At 42.8% G+C, this 17,086-nt stretch overlaps 3 non-coding genes across 3 annotated transcripts; 2 read left to right on the top strand and 1 right to left on the bottom strand.

Moving 5' to 3' along the window:
* The first annotated feature begins 128 nt into the window (after nt 1–128).
* LOC147266481 (5S ribosomal RNA) lies at nt 129–247 on the top strand. The gene has a single exon (XR_015112713.1). It is a non-coding gene; the product is annotated as a 5S ribosomal RNA (ribosomal RNA).
* A 310-nt stretch (nt 248–557) lies between these two features.
* Nucleotides 558–676, top strand: LOC147266480 (5S ribosomal RNA). Its single transcript, XR_015114057.1, has one exon. It is a non-coding gene; the product is annotated as a 5S ribosomal RNA (ribosomal RNA).
* A 1,265-nt stretch (nt 677–1,941) lies between these two features.
* On the bottom strand, nt 1,942–2,014 carry trnaf-gaa (transfer RNA phenylalanine (anticodon GAA)). Its single transcript has one exon. It is a non-coding gene; the product is annotated as a tRNA-Phe (tRNA).
* Nucleotides 2,015–17,086: the final 15,072 nt, after the last annotated feature.

The following is a 17,086-nucleotide window of genomic DNA, read 5'->3' as shown; positions in this document are numbered from 1 at the left end:
CTTTTCTTTTATTGACAGGACACGTATTTGGCGTGTGAAAAGACCCTGAGGTTGTTGCGCATCACTTTTTTTCTGAGGTTGTAAATTGTGTGAAATGGATATAGAGCCCATGTGTGTCAGAGTCAAGGGCTTACGGCCATACCACTCTGAACACGCCCGATCTCGTCTGATCTCGGAAGCTAAGCAGGGTCGGGCCTGGTTAGTACTTGGATGGAAGACCGCCTGGGAATACCAGGTGCTGTAAGCTTTTTTATTTCTTTGTGAGGAAAGGGCAGCTTTGAGTCTTTGGGGACCAGCATGAGCGAGCTTCCCTCACACACCTTTTCTTGAAGCGCCCTCCACAGCTTTGGAATGGAATGTCTTGCAGTGGTTAATTTGAAGTAGACAGATGGCAGATGCAGTACTTTTCTCTAGATGACATCAACATTCTTTTCTTTGTATTGACAGGACAACTATTTGGTGTGTAAAAAGACCGTGAGGCTGTTGCACATCACATTTTTTTTGAGGTTGTAAAGTGAGTGAAATGGATATAGAGCCCATGTGTGTGAGAGTCAAGGGCTTACGGCCATACCACTCTGAACACGCCCGATCTCGTCTGATCTCGGAAGCTTAGCAGGGTCGGGCCTGGTTAGTACTTGGATGGAAGACCGCCTGGGAATACCAGGTGCTGTAAGCTTTTTTGTTTCATTGTGAGGAAAGGGCCGCTTTGAGTCTTTGGGGACCAGCATGAGCGAGCTTCCCTCACACACCTTTTCTTGAAGCGCCCTCTGCAGCTTTGGAATGGATTTTCATGCAGTGGTTAATTTGAAGTAGACAGATGACAGATGCAGTACTTTTCTCTCGATGACATCAACTTTCTTTTCTTTTATTGACAGGACACCTATTTAATTTGAAGTAGAAAGATGGCAGATGCAGTGTACTGGGCTTCTCTCTACTCCTCTCTCTCCTCCTATATGTGTCATACATTAATTATACTCATAGGTATTACTAACTTGTCTCCTTTTCTGGAGCCTTTTTGGCTCCTCTCATTCCAGATCTGGGTGCTGCTGGAGGAGGCTGCAGAGCTGAAGAGGCTCAAGCTGCCACCCGTAGCTCCACCTACTCACATCACCGTCTTTCCATCAGTCTCTCTCTCTCTTTATCTTTCCCTCTCTTTCCTTCTACATATCAGTCTTCCTCCATTATCTGTTTTGTTCCTGTTCTCTTTCCCCCCAATCGGTCAAAGCAGAAGGCCGTCCCCATTGAGCCTGGATCTGCTCGATGTTCCTGCCTGTTAAAAGGAAGGTTTTTGTCGCCGCTTTTGCAGGATGTGCTTGCTGATGGAGAATTGTTGGGTGTAGATTCATTGAAGCAGTTTGGTACTGGACCTGCTCTACCTGTAAAGTGTCATGAGATAAGTTTTGTTGTGATTTGGTGCAATATAAATAAAATTAACTTGACCAGTGTCATTTGTGGTCTTTCGTTAATTGCATGCCACATGAAATTATTATTAGTCACTTTTATCTCACATTTGACCTGCAGCTACAGTCTCACAGTGGCAAGACGAGAACACTTCTACTTCTGATGATAACAGTTTGTTCAACAATGAACTTCATCCAGTACCATGTTGCTAAACACCAGCATAGCACCTGAACAGGGACTTTAACCCTGGACCCTCAGATTAAAAGTCTGATGCTCTACCGTCTGAGCTACTCAGGCTCTTCCTTCAGCATTTAGACAGGAAAAGAAACACCTGTGAAGGTCAAACTGCTGCTTTCTTGACTTGTTCAATCCTCCATGTTCAAGTCCACCATGCTTTTGATTGGTTCTGATTCTCTGTGGCAAAATCCAACAAGAGGCTCCAAAAATGTCTTGAATGTCATAAGAATGCACAGGACAAGATGTTCGTTTCCTTCATGTCTGCAGTTCCTCCACTGGAAAGTAAAGTCAATGCTGTTCCTCTGCTGAAACCTGGGATGGGACCAGGGACCTTTAGATCTTCAGTCTAACGCTCTCCCAACTGAGCTATTTCAGCTCTGAGGGAGGGCCCTGCTTCTCTCATTTTATAATCTCTTCCACTCTCACTAGAACTTAGAGAGGATTTGAGCTTCTGAAGTCATGACACATTGAACAGTTCGACAGGACCATTTTTGATGAATGTCTGAATCACACAAGCCTCTTTTGTTTGTCTTCTTCCCAGTTGCCTCAACATTGTGTGAGCCAATAATTCCACATCTGTACCAGACACACCTCTGGTTGGTGGGTTTTATGGATCTTTCTGTTCTAACAGTGTCTTTTATCTTAAATATGCCACTTTCACATGAAAACATCAATAACAGGACAATATCAAAACTATTATTGCTGCTGTTGCTGTTGTTGGTTGTGTGTCTGTCTTCCATCCCCCTGTCCCCCTGTCTTTCTCTCTGCTTGTCTTTCACCCTCATCTTGTTCCCATCTTTTTGTCATTCTCTCCCTCATTTCTCTCTGTCTTTTGTCTTTTCTTCTCTATATTTGTCTTCTGCTGCTCCAGGATCAGCTCCTATCACACAGTGGTCCAGAACCATTATGAAGCCTGATCATGAATGTGAGCAAAGCTCTTAGAACAGGCCTGCTGCCACCACAACTAAGATCCTGCAGGTCACTAGAAACTCCAGTGTCCAGCTGACAAGTGGACTTTCCTCTGATCTGTGGTGGTGCTGAGTTTAGCAAACATCTCCAACAAGAAGATGAAGGAGGCCATCAACTCCTCCAAGCTCAACATCTATACTGGCTTTACTGGGAGATCAGGAGGTCAAAGCAGATCTTCACCCTCCACCTCAGATGGTTTCTACTCACAGAGATGAGGGACCAGTTCAAACCAGCTACCTGGAGCTCCCTTAAGCCATTGTCCCCATCAGCTAACATCTGGATCTGGACCTGCACCGGTGCTGATTTGTGTCTTGAGTCCCCAGAGTTTGTTGAACCAGAGAAGCTTCAACTGGTGACGGTCGTACAACCAAGTGTGAAGGTGAGCCTGCATTGTCTGATCTGGAGCTAACAGGGGAATTAGCAAGTGCTCTGACTGTTCTAGAGTTGCTGCTTAGTTGAATTTGAATTTATTTGTTGAAATGTTCCAGTTTCTATGAGGTCAGGGAAGATTGGTGTGGATCTAAAGGTCCCTGGTTGGATCCCAGGACATTGTTTTGGCTCATTTGAACATTTTCAAACCCTCGTTGCTCAGATTTTACATGAATTTGATCATGACTTTTGGACAAATGTCTTGTTTATTAATTAAATAATCACTTCAGTTATGAATTTAGTGAGTCACCCAGACTTGGTCAATAACAAAAATAAGTCTGGTTATTATTCAGTTTCCAGTCAGTAGGGACACACGCACACACACACACACACACACACACACACACACAGCCTGTCTTTGGTATAAAATGGTCTGTCACGTTCACGTTGGAAGATTTCTCTGACTCAATTGTGAATAAAGAGATTCTTCATCTGACACCTGAGTCTTGATCCACTGATTCCTCTGATCCACCTCTTTCTGCTCCAACAAGGCTGACATGGATCAGGTGGGTCCATGTCATCCAATCAGTAGGTTTCTCTTCTCAATTAATTTTCTTCATCCCAGTTTAGATTGATTCTTCTCAGCCTCATGAAGGAGCATCTGATCAGGTGTTTGACTGCTTGTTGGTTGTAATTCCATAGATTTTAATCTCAGATGTTATAGAATTAATAAGAACATCTTAAAGACCTTTGTCCAACACTTGAAACTCACCTGTCTGTGGAGGCCCAACTGGCCTTTGGTCGTGAGGTGGTGGATGCATGTGAATGAAATGAGGCTCGTGTTGCTGTGAGGAGCCACTAGAGGGAGACACCTGTCATTCCTCCCAGCTGACAATGAGGCTTCACAGCTGCATTTGAAGCTGTCCTTTATGAGTCACAACTGTCTTGAGCTCAGGAGCCAAACTCACCGAAAAAATATGCAAGTGGCTTTGGACAAAAGCGTCTGCTCAATGAAATTGTAGGATTGTAGAATTCTATAAATGTAGAATATAATTGTAGAAATGCTCTCTCTCACCACTCCCCAAAGTCTGTGCCAGGGTCTCTGGCCAGTGGTCAATGGCTCCTATCACCTGCCCAGGATGGATCCAGCTTGCTTGTCTTTGTAATTCTGCACTTATTAGAGACCTGGAAACAAAGGAATGCGGAAAAAGAGAAAATAGGACCTCACACAAATGGGCTTGTGACACAATTTTAAAGAGTTGTGTCAATGTGAATCTTTTACAAATGTGTGTGTGAATGTGGTTGTTGTGGCCGAGTGGTGAAGGCGATGGACTAGAAATCCATTGGGGTCTCCCTGCTCAGGTTGGAGTCCTGCCAACAACGTTAAAGTGTTGATGTTCTGGAGGAGACAACATCTGATCTTTTTAGATCCACGAGTCAAAGGTTTTCTTTAAAGTGCTGCAGCAGCTGAGGATGAGGGAGAGACAGAATTTCAAACCATCTTCGTGAGGACATTTTGAAAAATGATGATATTTGCCACAGTTATTATTGACTTGGAACACTGCAAAAATATCCCCTCTCCAAAAACCCTCCTCTTCAACTTTGTACCCAAGTTGTCTCCTCATCAGGCACCACAGTGTCCAGGATGTTCAGTCAAAAAGTCATTAATGATTTTAAAAATGTCCATCAAACACAAAATAAGGCTTCAAATAGGTAAAATCACCATCTGTAGACTGGACCAATATGCTGATGTGATCCTTTGATTAGTTTAGGATCAGTCAGAGATCAAAGACTGAAGCAGGAGATCAATGCTCAGAACCCAGAGATCAAAGACAGAATTCAGACATCAGAGAAAGAATTCAGACATCAAACACATACCTGATGGAGGCTCCACCCCCCCCCCCCAGACAGTTTCCATGTAAGTCGTAAGTTTTATTTTTAAAGCGCCAAATCACAACAAGTGTTATCTTCTTTTTATTCTTTTTATTAAAGATTGAAGCTCCATACAAGACAGTTTGTAGACAAGAACATCACAGCCTGGGAAGCTTTCACTTCTTTTGATGGACAGCTTTGATTTCAGGTTCTACCTCTGTAAAATTGAAAGTAAAGTAAATGAAGCACCTGTGAAGGTAAAACTGATGATGTCATGACTTGTTCAGTCCTCCAACGTTAAAGTCCAACAAGCTTTTGATTGTCTCTGATTCTCTGTGGCAAAATCCAACAAGAGGAAACAGAAAATCTTGAGGTTGTCTCACTTTTTTTTTTTAAAGAAACTCTGCATAGGACAGTGATAGGATGCTTGTTTCCTTGGATGAAAAAGTCTGGTACTCTCATCTTCTTAAACATTTACTTGTTCAATCAGGACAAGAGAATCTGAGCTTGGATGTCATTTTGTAGTAAAAGGTGAATTAAACTTGTAAACAACAGCTGGTGTTCACTCTGATGATGTGTCGATGGTCTGTATTCTGCCTTCTGTAGCACGATGCTGCTGGGAAGAAGCCTGATTATGTCAGAGTTGTGTTCAGTGGCTCCTGCTGGGTCCATTTCTGACAAATAGGCTCCAAAGAGTTCAGGTGTTTAAAAGCTCAGGGTTGCTGTCAGCAGACAAGGTGGCCGAGTGGTTAAGGCGATGGACTGCTAATCCATTGTGCTCTGCACGCGTGGGTTTGAATCCCATCCTCATTGTGAGCGACTCTGGTTTCTACTCCAACATTATGGAATTACTGTGAGGCTTTTAACTGACACAGATACCAGTTGAGTCAACTTCCCTTTCACAACCTGACCAAAACAACTCAGACACCCAGAGCTCACATGTGTCAATCACCTCTGTAGAAGGTCCCGCCCCCACAGAGCTATAAATCCTCCCATCAGTGAAGAAAACTGAAGACGCCTCTTGGATGAGAGCTGAAGCATCTTCAAGAAACCTGAAACAGTCCACTTGGTACATTTAAATAATTCTACAATTTCTTTCAGCTTTCGTCCAAAGCCACGTGCATGTATCACATGTATATAATATATATGTGATACTCTTTCATCTACTCATGAACCAAAAATGCAGTCTAATACCAGTAAATTTGTGCAGAAAAATGTCATTTGTGCTCCTTCTTTTATTTATTTGTTTATTTAGTATTTTTTAATGTATTTTCTTTCAATTCACATTTTGTCCATTAACTTCATAATCACTCTTCACAGTCGCCATCTCATCACATGACTAAAGTTTGGGTTCTGTATTGGTGGTAAAATATCCTTCCATGCCCCTCACTAGTTTGCACACAGAAAAGCATATTTTACTGGTTTCAAATCTCTTAGTGTGTTCTCTCTCTTAAACCAGCTGTGGCAGCTTTCATTGTGTGATTGATTTTAAAATATAAATATGGAACAGAACCATTGGAAGAAGATGTCAGGACATTTGAAGGAATGTAAATCTCCTCTTGAAATGTTGCAGTGTGCAGCTGAGACTCTCTGGCAGTGGCACAAGGAGCCACAATGGCAGAACCTGGACCCTCCTGGAGGAGAACCACAGGTGAGGGCCTTCTTGGCTCCAGATTGATGGAAATCAAGTGTCTGAGGCTGTTAGCAGCCATGAAGTTGATCTGGTTGGGCACTGGTATTTTTTCTTGCTGCAGCTCAGGAGTGATTCAGGAGAAGAGTTTCAGAACAGCCAAGGTTGGGGACTGGAATTTTCAAATTTCCCCTGGAACCAGACAAACTTGGGAGGTAAAACCTCCAATCATAGCCACTCAGATGCAGCAGCAGAAAGAAGCTGTCATCTACCCTGACAGTCAGAGCATCAAGTCAAGAAAACATCAACCATCTTGTAGTTCCAAACCTTCACCTGTCAGATTCAGCTACTTCTTATTGTGGGACTTTAAATTTGAACACAATGGAATTTGGACAAGGAGTTTTCCTTCAAGTCAGAACATCATCGTCCAGCCTCCAACCAGAGGTCCATCAGTTATCATGGGAGCCACATGTGGAGTCTGGATTCTTTTCTAGAATGTGACGGCAATGACAGTCCTGCCAAGTGACATCACTGACATGAATGGATGACTTCAGTCACATGAATGGATGACTTCAGTCACATGAATGGATGGCTTCAGTCACGTGACTGGATGGCTTTAGTCACGTGACTGGATGACTTCAGTCACATGACTGGATGATTTGAAAATTTTGTTGTGGGCCTCTGGACCTTTTTTAAATCAGTAGTTGACCACAGGTAGCTTAGCCAACTGTTAACTAATTAACTTTTAGTCCAGACAAAGAATGTGGGTTGACAGTTATTCATACACAGTCTTTGGTTTCAGATGCAGCCTCAACTGAGACTCCTGGTTCAGAGGATGGGTTTGTTTGCTGTCAGGTTGCCACCTTTTAGAAATGAAAATCAGGGACGCCCACCACGGCTCCTGGGGGCCATGACCACCAGGGGCCTGACTCCCATGAGGTGGGTGCCCACAGCAGTGGTGTGTTTTATTTTGTAGGTGTTTTTAGTCAAGGGGTGATCAAGAAAGCAATTCCTCCTACTTAAAGCTTGAAATGCTTTATCACCAATAAACACATTCTTTATTGTTCAACACTGAACTGCACATTTAAGTTTTAAAATACAAACTCAATAAATGGAGAACTTTATGTGACTTAAGTTCATAACACATCAGCAGGTTTCCCTCCCTTCTTTTTCCAAGTCTCCTTCTTGTTCCTCCTTGCAGCTCTGGGGAACTCTTGGTCTCTCAAAGCCCTGTTGGAAAACTCTGAACAGGACTGCTCAAAGTTGAGAGTGATCACTCCTTTGAGCTCCATGGAGCTCCTGTTCCTGCAGTCACTCCATTTCTGCTTTTCATTTTGTGTTTGTATTAAAGTTCTATTGCTGAAAAAAAAGAGAATTTTTTGCCTTTTTGTTGAAGTAAATATATGAGGGTCGAAACTGACCCATAACACCATGGATGTTACAATAGTTAATAATATTAAAATGAATAATAAATCAAACCAATCCATGTCAGAGATGTGTTCTAACACCCCTCAGTAATGGTCAGGAAACACAACAACCTTTTGTTTATTTCTATGATTTTCTGGAGGTTCATTTGATCATTTTTTTAACTGAAATCGAGGGTTTACTGACTAAAAAAAGGTCCAGAGGCCCACAACAAAATATTCCAATCAATATTTCCATGGATAAGGAAGCCTAACAAGGTAACCGGGAGATGGGAAACAACTTGGATGATAGAAAATTGTTTTTAGTTTATTTTACAGCTGATTGAAGACGAGGGTCAAAACTGACCTGTTAACATCAGAGATGGGAACAGAAAGCTAACACAAGAGGAAGGTTGAAGCTATGAAAAAGGAGTTTGATAAAAATCTTGAACTGACAGTAGAAATATCCTTTTGTGTGTTTACCTTTGTTGACAGAAGTCACTTTAGCTTGGCAGTGAAAAGAATCTCTGCTAGCTTGACAAATAAGTGCACAAACTAGGTTCAAGCCGGACTTTGGACACTGGTATCTGCAACAACTCCCATCAACTCCTAATCTAGCATCTCTGCTGTGCTCAAACTATTTTACAGAACATTTGACAGACCTGTGGAGCAGTGAGGACAGACATGAGTTGATCCACATGATCCACTGAAGCGCCATTTTACCCTGCCACTGAGGTCACCAACATGAGCTGGAGTTGGGACTCTTGAACTGAACCTGGGATCACAGCGACACCTACTGCTGCAAAATGGAACAGCAACATTGAACCCAAGTACAGGATTGGAGGGAGACTGATGGTCGCTGTTTGGGTTTTTGAAGAACAAGGAGGGCGTTGGTTCAAGCTGGATTCTCAGAGACTATTTCCCCAACCTCTACATTGGAATCTACACTGTCATCCAGTCATGTGACTGAAGTCATCCAGTCATGTGACTGAAGTCATCCAGTCATGTGACTGAAGTCATCCATTCATGTCAGTGATGTCACTTGGCAGGACTGTCATTGCCTTCACATTCTAGAAAAGAACCCAGACTCCACATTTCCTCCTATCTATTATTGTGTCCCACCCTCCTGGTCCTTACTCTGAATTCTCAGAGTTTATATCCAGTTCAGTCCTCAAAACAGATGAAGTCATGAGTGTTGATAAATTTCCTTTTCTCCACTGATTATATGTCAAGGTTTGTGTGTGGGGGTGGAGCCTATCCAAGCAGCCTTCGGACAAGAGGCGGGGTTCATCCTGGACATGTCACCAGTCCATCACAGGGCCAACACATACAGGCAGACAACCATTCACACTCACAGCCACACCTACGGTCAATTTAGAGTATCAATCAGCCTCGTCCCCTCTTGATGTCTTTGGACTGTGGGAGGAAGCTGGAGTACCAGAGAGAACCCACACAGACACAGGGAGAACATGCAGACTCACACAGCTGGGGCTCGAATCTGGAACCTTCTTGCTGTGAGGCCACAGTGCTGACCACTGCACCATTGTGTCCCCTGAAAATGCCACCAGATCGTTTGGATTGTCTATAAAATCAAGTACACATGAACATGAAGAGGTTTTCACAGGGCTGGTGGTGCAATGGATAGCATGACTGACTACTGTCAGAAGATTCTAGCTTCAACTCCTGGCTCGCTCACTTAAAATTTTATACTGAGAAGCTTTCACACCTGAAGTGTGAACCACTGCTAAAAGTCCCTGAAATCCTCCAAGGTTTCCTCCTTGTCTGCTGTAAACATGAACACATGCATGGATCCTGCTACCTCTCACATGTTAAGCTGGCACTTGACAGTGACAGCAGGAGAACAAGAAATCCCAGTGTGTCATCAACATTTCCTGGAAACTAAATGACAGAAGCCAGTGGTGGCAGGTGAAAAAAATTCTTGGTGGGGCTGGTGTGCCAAAAACATTTCCGTGCCTAGTCTAGTATAATCATTCAAAAAGAGCAGCCGGATAATTATTAAATGTTTTAAAATAGTATTTACTTTCCTTCTTAAAATCGACAGTTTCAAAGACAAAAAAAACAACAACAATTTACAACTACAGTCAATTTTATGAGATCAAATATTATACAATGATGTTAACTTTACAGAAGGTGATTTGAGCTTAATCTATACGATACAAATCAACAATGTGTGTGTCTCTCTCTCTCTGTCTCTCTCTTTGTTCATCTGTGTCTGTCTCTGTCTCCTTCTCTGTGTCTCCGTCTTTGTGTCCTTTTCTCTGTGTCTCTATCTCTGTTTGTTTGTCTCTTAGTGTGTCTGTCTCTCTCTGTCTCTCTCTCTTTGTGTCCATCTCTCTTTCTCTCTTCGTCTACCTGTCTCTCTCCCTCTGTCTCTCTGTCTATTTGTTTCAGTCTTTCTGGGTGTGTGTTTGAATTCAGCAGTCATTTGTACAGGAACTTTGCTCGTCTCTCTTTCTGGGAGGCAAATTTCTCAATGACCCTGGTGTTGAAACCAGGAATGTTTCGTGTCAGTTTTTTCTCAATGGAGAGCATAGCCAGAGCGTTGAGCCGATCTTGTGCCATGGTATTTGTAAGAAAAGTTTTTATCCTCTTCAAAGTGGAGAAGCACCTCTCAGATTCTGACGTTGTCATTGGTGTGGTGATGAGGATGTTGAGCAGACTTACAGTTTCAGTGAACGTGTCTTGAAGGTTATTTTCCATCAAAACCTGATAGAGAGCCAGTGCACCACTGCAACTCTGAAACTCTTCGTTCCCGTAGATCAGAGACAGCTCTGTTTAAAGTCTGGCCTTGTCCAATGAGGGATAGGCTTCCACTGTGGTTTTCAGTGCTGAATCTGGGAACTTTCGGCTGTGCTGTGGGAACAGGTCTCCTTGCAGGAGTGTGGCGCTGACAAGATGCTTGGTGAAACTAAATCTCTCCTTGGCATGGCTCACAATGGTGTCACATACCTATGCAATGATATAATTATACAAAATAGGAATTATTGCATCTTCACTTGTCTTAATACATTGACCTGATGAGCTAGCCTATATTATGTAATAAACATACTGTAATGATTCATATCATCATAAAACAATATACATTTAAGTCTGGACCACTGTATCATATGGCCAACATCTTATTTTGATTTTATTTAATAATGTGATTCAAATCACACTAAGAAGCAAGTTCTTACCTCCAGTGCCAAATGGTGCAGTGTGTCTTCTCCCAAGGTTCTGCGTCTCTTTGCGGGTGGCTCCTGAGCAGGTCCCCTGAACTCCTCATCCTCAGCCAGAGTAGGCACATCCTCCCTGACCCAACACATAAGTTTCATGAGTAAGTTCTAAAAACTGGTTAGGGATACATTAACAAAACCAAAGGTGGATATCATTACTGTCAATTATATTATACAGATAAATCAATGCTTTAAATAAGATGATATATAAGCATTTAAGTCTACATATACAGAGAAATTTAGGTTAGGCTACAAATTAATTAATTTAGCATACCTGATAGCCTGCATGTGGTCAATGAATGTCTGGGTGACTCCTGCCATGTAGACAGCATCAATGTTTCTCTTCTGCAGCTGGTTGTAAAGGATGTCCACATGTGGCATGATTTTGTGGAACAGGGCCAGTAAAAAACAAAAAGTTTCATCTTCCAGCATTCTCACATAGCCACCAGCTTCTCTCTTTGTCTGGCTATCAAACCCTTCACTGTTCCGGATAGCCTGAAAGCAATTCACCAGATCCTTCTTGTGCTCATAAACTGTGTTAACACGACTGTTGAAGTTCCAACGTGTTGATGATGCACTTGGAAGTCGGTGCGCAAACTTCTCATCAAGCACTGCAGTTCTCTTGCTTGACTTAGAGAAAAGAGAAGCAAATCCCCCCATGTCAGAAAAAAAGTGACTGCTCTGAGGGATGTGGGAGGTTGCTTGCTGCAGTATCAGGTTTAACTGATGGGCATAGCAGTGAACATAGTGAGCGTTTGGATAGATGTCTTGTACCTTTCGCTGCACTCCTCCTTTGGCACCCCTCATCACAGCTGCCCCATCACAGGCCTGGGCAATCAGCTTCTTTTCTTGTCCCTCAGAAAGGATGCTGTGCAGCCTCTCCAATAAGGCACTGGCTATTGCATCCGCACAGGTGTTGGGCAGCTTCAAAAATTCAAAGAACCGCTCTTGAATATTGTGGCGGTCGTCAATGTATCTCAGAACTAAGACTAACTGACACTGTGTTGAAACGTCAGTAGTTTCATCAGCCTGGATCGCTAAAAAGTCTGCCGATTTAACTTCATCCAGGATCTGTTCTCTCAAAACTGCCAGCATACAGTCCAGGAGCTCGTTCCGTACTGTCTTCGAGGTGCCTTTAAAAACGGTTGCATTTTCAAGGTGCTCCCTCAAGTACCGATCAATGGATGCCATCGAGTCAACTGGACCTCTGAATATTCCAGCGTTGTCAGAGGTATCACTTTCGTCATGTCCCCGCAGAGCCAGTTCAAAAGCACCACAGAATTTAACAGTTAATTATCTTAGATAAGATGTTACGGTTCTTATCTACGTCATCATTGTGCTTCCTTGCAGCGATGCGGTGACTGTCATCGAGCTGCGTTGCTATGCTAATCTTCCCAAGAACCGCTAGCTTCACGCAGTTTTCCATGTGAATTTTCGCTCTTTCGTGTTTCTTAATCCGCTCGGAGAGGTGCTTCAGGTCAGTGATTCCTGTCTGTGTCCATGCTGAATCACACCGGTCACTCCTGAAAGGGATGCAGGGGAAGCAAAAAAGTGCGTTGGCTGCTCCACAACCCGTCAGCCACGGCTTGCGCTGAAACCAGCTCCGGCAAAAAGTCCTGTTGTAGGATTTAGCCTTTTCCTTGGACTGCTGCTGGATGTTGATTTCAGGCTTGTCCGGTCCCAGCTCCTTAACGCGGATTTTTTCCGCCATGGTCCTCCTCGCAAAAGGGAAATTTAAAAGGGATCTCACCGAAATCGGTGGAAACTGCTGCTCTTGAACTTCGATCGTTGTTGTCACCATTTTCTCTCTCACTCACTTCTCGCGGTATTTTTTTTTCGTAGGGCATCGGAAATCTGGGAATCTCACTACGCAAAAAGAATATCGCGGGCTCCTCAGCTAGCTTTAGCAATCCAAACCTTCACGCATTTTACGTTGGCGTTGGGGCGACTTTTCCAGCGCCCCTACGCCGTTAAATTTGGCGATGTTGATTGGCCAATTAGTCATTATTTTTCCCTAGCAACCATACAGGATTGGCTAATTAATTGCAGGTCTGGGGCGCTTTGACGAGCGCCCCTAAAGACAAATTATACAGTCTATCAGAGTAAATTCACTATTAATTGAATGAGTCAGTTGGCGTAAATGTTGTTTAAATGACCCATATTGCATGTAGACACACACAATTAAGTAAGGCTGACATTGACGATACAAATTGTAAACATATGCACATATATATGTATCAATACATGTAGAGATTTTCCTCTCCACATCTGGTGGGGCGGCGCCCCAGCGCCCCCTATGAGCCAGCCGCTACTGGTGGATAATAAAAAACTTTCTCATTCAAGTTGAAACCTGCAAGAGGCAGCAGACAAGGTCAAATTAATTTGACACGTCAAACGAAACAACAATAGGGGGCATACTGCCCTCTACTGACTAAAGCTGATAATGCTACCATGAACTATCAGGAAAAGAAAAGCACAAATTCAACAAAATAATACAGGACATTCACCCCCCCCCCCAAAAAAAAGAAAAAATATATTAAAAAAAATGTCCTCAAATAGTGAAGTTTCATCAAACCTTGTGTCTGTATGTTGTGATAGTATTTTATACACAAAATGAGAGTAAACTCACCTCCATGTTTGATGCAGTACAGAAAAAGAACATAGTTCCCTTCATTCTCCTGCCATTAAAGTTCATAAACTAGGAAGAATGTCAGGTAGCATTAGCATTAACTTCAGCTAAAGTCTACCAGCTTCAGGTACCTTTAACAATCGCCTTACTCGCTACTTAAGGCTTTATCGTCCATCGTTGTCTTCCGCTTATTCCTGACTATTAAGGGTCGCGGGGGGGCTGGAGACTATCCCAGCATCAACGGGCGAGAGGCGGGGTTCACCCTGGACAGTTCGACAGTCCATCGCAGGGCCAACATACAGCAATTACTTGCAGTGTACAAGTCCCAAGACTTTCATAAAATTCATCACTGGATTCAGGACGACCCCTGCTGCTCGGCCCCGGTGGGCGGGAGGAGGCTCAGGCCCAAACAACGCTGACTGCAGCTTTAATTTAATCCTAGGTTTATGTAATACTCCGATAAATCAGTGGTATTTATTTCATGATTTTCATAGGAATAAGTTAAGAATAAAATGCCAGTTCATGGTTAAGCTAAAATTTACATAAATTAGTATTTGTTATGAAGAAGATATGAAAATGTATAAAATTTGTTTAAAATTAGTAACTTTCAAAAAAAACATCATTTCATGGGGTGTGAATGTCTTTCAAAAATGTTAAAGTAATTCTATTACGTTAGGTTACGTGCGTGAGTTCATGACCTTTAGTGTTTACACTTCCGGGAGAAACGCGCGCGAGGAATCGTGTGAATTGCGTAACGTTATCGGAGTTTGGAGACTGTGTGTCGTCGGAGAGGAGTTTTTATCGGTGACGGACTGTGAACTGTAATTGACCGACGTGATCGGAGTGCGTGAGTCGGATTCTCCGCCACCGATTGTGTTTTGTTGAGCACCAGGCAAGTCCAGTTACAGAAGCTAGCGGGAGCTAGGCTAACGCTGTCCACGCTGAAGGGAGACGCCGCTGCAAGGACGGGACAGGAGCTTCGGATAGTCGCCTCGGGAGAGAGTCGTTAAGGGAGGACGCGTCACTGCTGCCGACGGAGCCGGAGGATGTGCCGCTGCTGCCGAGTCACGGAGGTCTGTTGCTGCGGGCTGCTGCGAGCGGGACGGTTGCTGCCACAACGAGCGAGGGATTCATCGGCTGCGGTCCGGTATTGTTGACGTCACCGACACACGGGGGGGGGGGATCTGGTAAAGGTTTCCATCATGAGCTCCAACTAAAGCGCGCCAACGAAAGTAAACATGAGTGCACTGGAAATAAAATTAGACAGTTGAAAGAGAGACAAACAATATACCCCGGGGTTCTTTTTATTTTCTATAGTCTTGTTTATTCAAGGTTTGAATGTGTTTTTCTGCAAGCCTTTAATACATTTTCTAAACTGAAATCTTGTGTTGTTTCATTGAATTTGTGTGTTGTTACTGAAGCTTTACAGCAGAGTTTAAAGGTCAAGTGTACTCCCCATAGCCTCCATTTGAATATTTAAGAGTGAGAATCATACATTGCCCTAGATTGATATTAATTATTCCAGATGGGACTTTTACCATACAAGATATTTGAAATGAGTTAAAGTGTTCCCTGTAAGCCTAAGGTGGGTTTTAATATTGGAGCCGGTGGTAAAAGGGTTACATTTAGAAATCTAAACCCCTGCTACCATGAGCACACATGGAAATAAAGACTCAACTGACCGCTCGGTCTACTTCAGCTAGCACACTGAACAATACTGTTGTTTACTTGCTAGCTGATAAGTGAGCAGCTGATGTTTGCAATAACATTGAAATAAACTAAAAATAGAGTCAATAGCTCAAATCCTATCACCACCAAAGGAGCCACGTCTTTAACACTTCAATCTCATAGCGACTCCTCAGGATTTCTTCTTCTCTCCATTGCATTTTGTAGGAGGCTCCTGCCGGTCCACACTGCCTTCCCCCTAACAGATTCAGCTACTGAGACTAAAGTTCGTTAGTGAGCTCAATGCATAAAAGTGACTTAATATTTGTTGAAAACTAAATAGGCGTGAAGCTGTAACCTCACATGAACACTTGAAGTCTAGATTTCAGCTGCATGTGAAGAAATCAGCATAAAATCCTTGTGTTGGTGTTTAAACCTGGACTACCAGAACCAGGCTAAGAGGTGTTTGTCTGTTCGCTGTGAAGCAAACTGAAACATGAAGGCTTTGAGGGTTTGTTCTCAACACAAAGAAAGATTCAATGCTCAAACTGCCAACTCTGTAAAAAAAAAAAAAAACATTTTTACAAATCTCAGTTTATTTCTTCATGAAGATCTTAATGAGGCAATCAGCACCAGAGCACTAAAGTTAAAATTAGTAACACCGTCACGAACGATGGATTTATTTGACCCAATGTAGTTTTCCTGATCAAATATAGTTTTCATCAAAATATATATTTTTTTTATAATTATTTCCCAATATGCAACGTCACATAAATGAAAAAATGGAGGACCCTATAAAATGACCTGACGTCAGTGTTCAAGGGTGAAGTCATTTTTGGAATGAAGAAGAGTTCATCCAGCTTTTTTTGCCTCGTGTCTCTGAACCAGTTCATTTGTTGTGTCCACGCCGTTCCGTGTTTAACATGTTTTATGTAACATGAATAACATATTAATATACAAATATATACATGACATAAATTATATATAGACACAGATAAACATCAATAACCAGTGAGAGAAGTCATGTGGTTCTCCGACCTCTCTAAGCTGCATCGCAGTGCTGGAGGAGTGCTGACATCATCATTTATGGTTCCTTGCTGGATGAAGGCCTAAACTATGGAGTGAAATCTACTGCCTTGAACTCACTCTTCATTTCTGCTCAGGCTTTTCCTGCCAGCAAGGCAGTGGCAAGAAAAGCAGTCAGCTGATGTCCACAGCTCAACATGAGAAGGACACATTTCTTTTGAAGAAAAAAACATTTCAAGGAGTTTTTCCTGCCAATACAGGACAACACCCACTCACAAACCAGTGCTGGACAAGTTCCTTCAAAGCTGTAATGCCTTATTTCTTACTTGTTACTGTCATTTTAAAATAATTGGTTCCATTACGATTGTGTCTGCCAGCACTTGGTGACTGTACAGGAGGTCTGTGGACCGCAGGGCCACAACAAGCCCATTTCCTCAACTCTCCATTGAGTACAGAGGTCCCCAAGTATGGACCAGTGAGGATAAATGTGATCGTGGAGAAGTCCTTTTGTTCTTCAACTTGTCCAACTTGATGGTGAGTCTCCTTTTATCAAGGATTACTGAATGCTTGTGTTATTTATGGCATTGTTAACACTTTATAAACCCTTCATTCAGAGCTGTAAAGAACCTTTAACCTCATATCCCAGACA

The sequence above is a fragment of the Aulostomus chinensis genome, chromosome 4 (genome assembly GCF_037954235.1).
Source record: "Aulostomus chinensis isolate RoL2024-O1b breed Wild chromosome 4, RoL_Achi_v1.0, whole genome shotgun sequence".
Classification (NCBI taxonomy): domain Eukaryota; kingdom Metazoa; phylum Chordata; class Actinopteri; order Syngnathiformes; family Aulostomidae; genus Aulostomus; species Aulostomus chinensis.
This window is presented reverse-complemented; position numbering and strand designations above follow the sequence as displayed.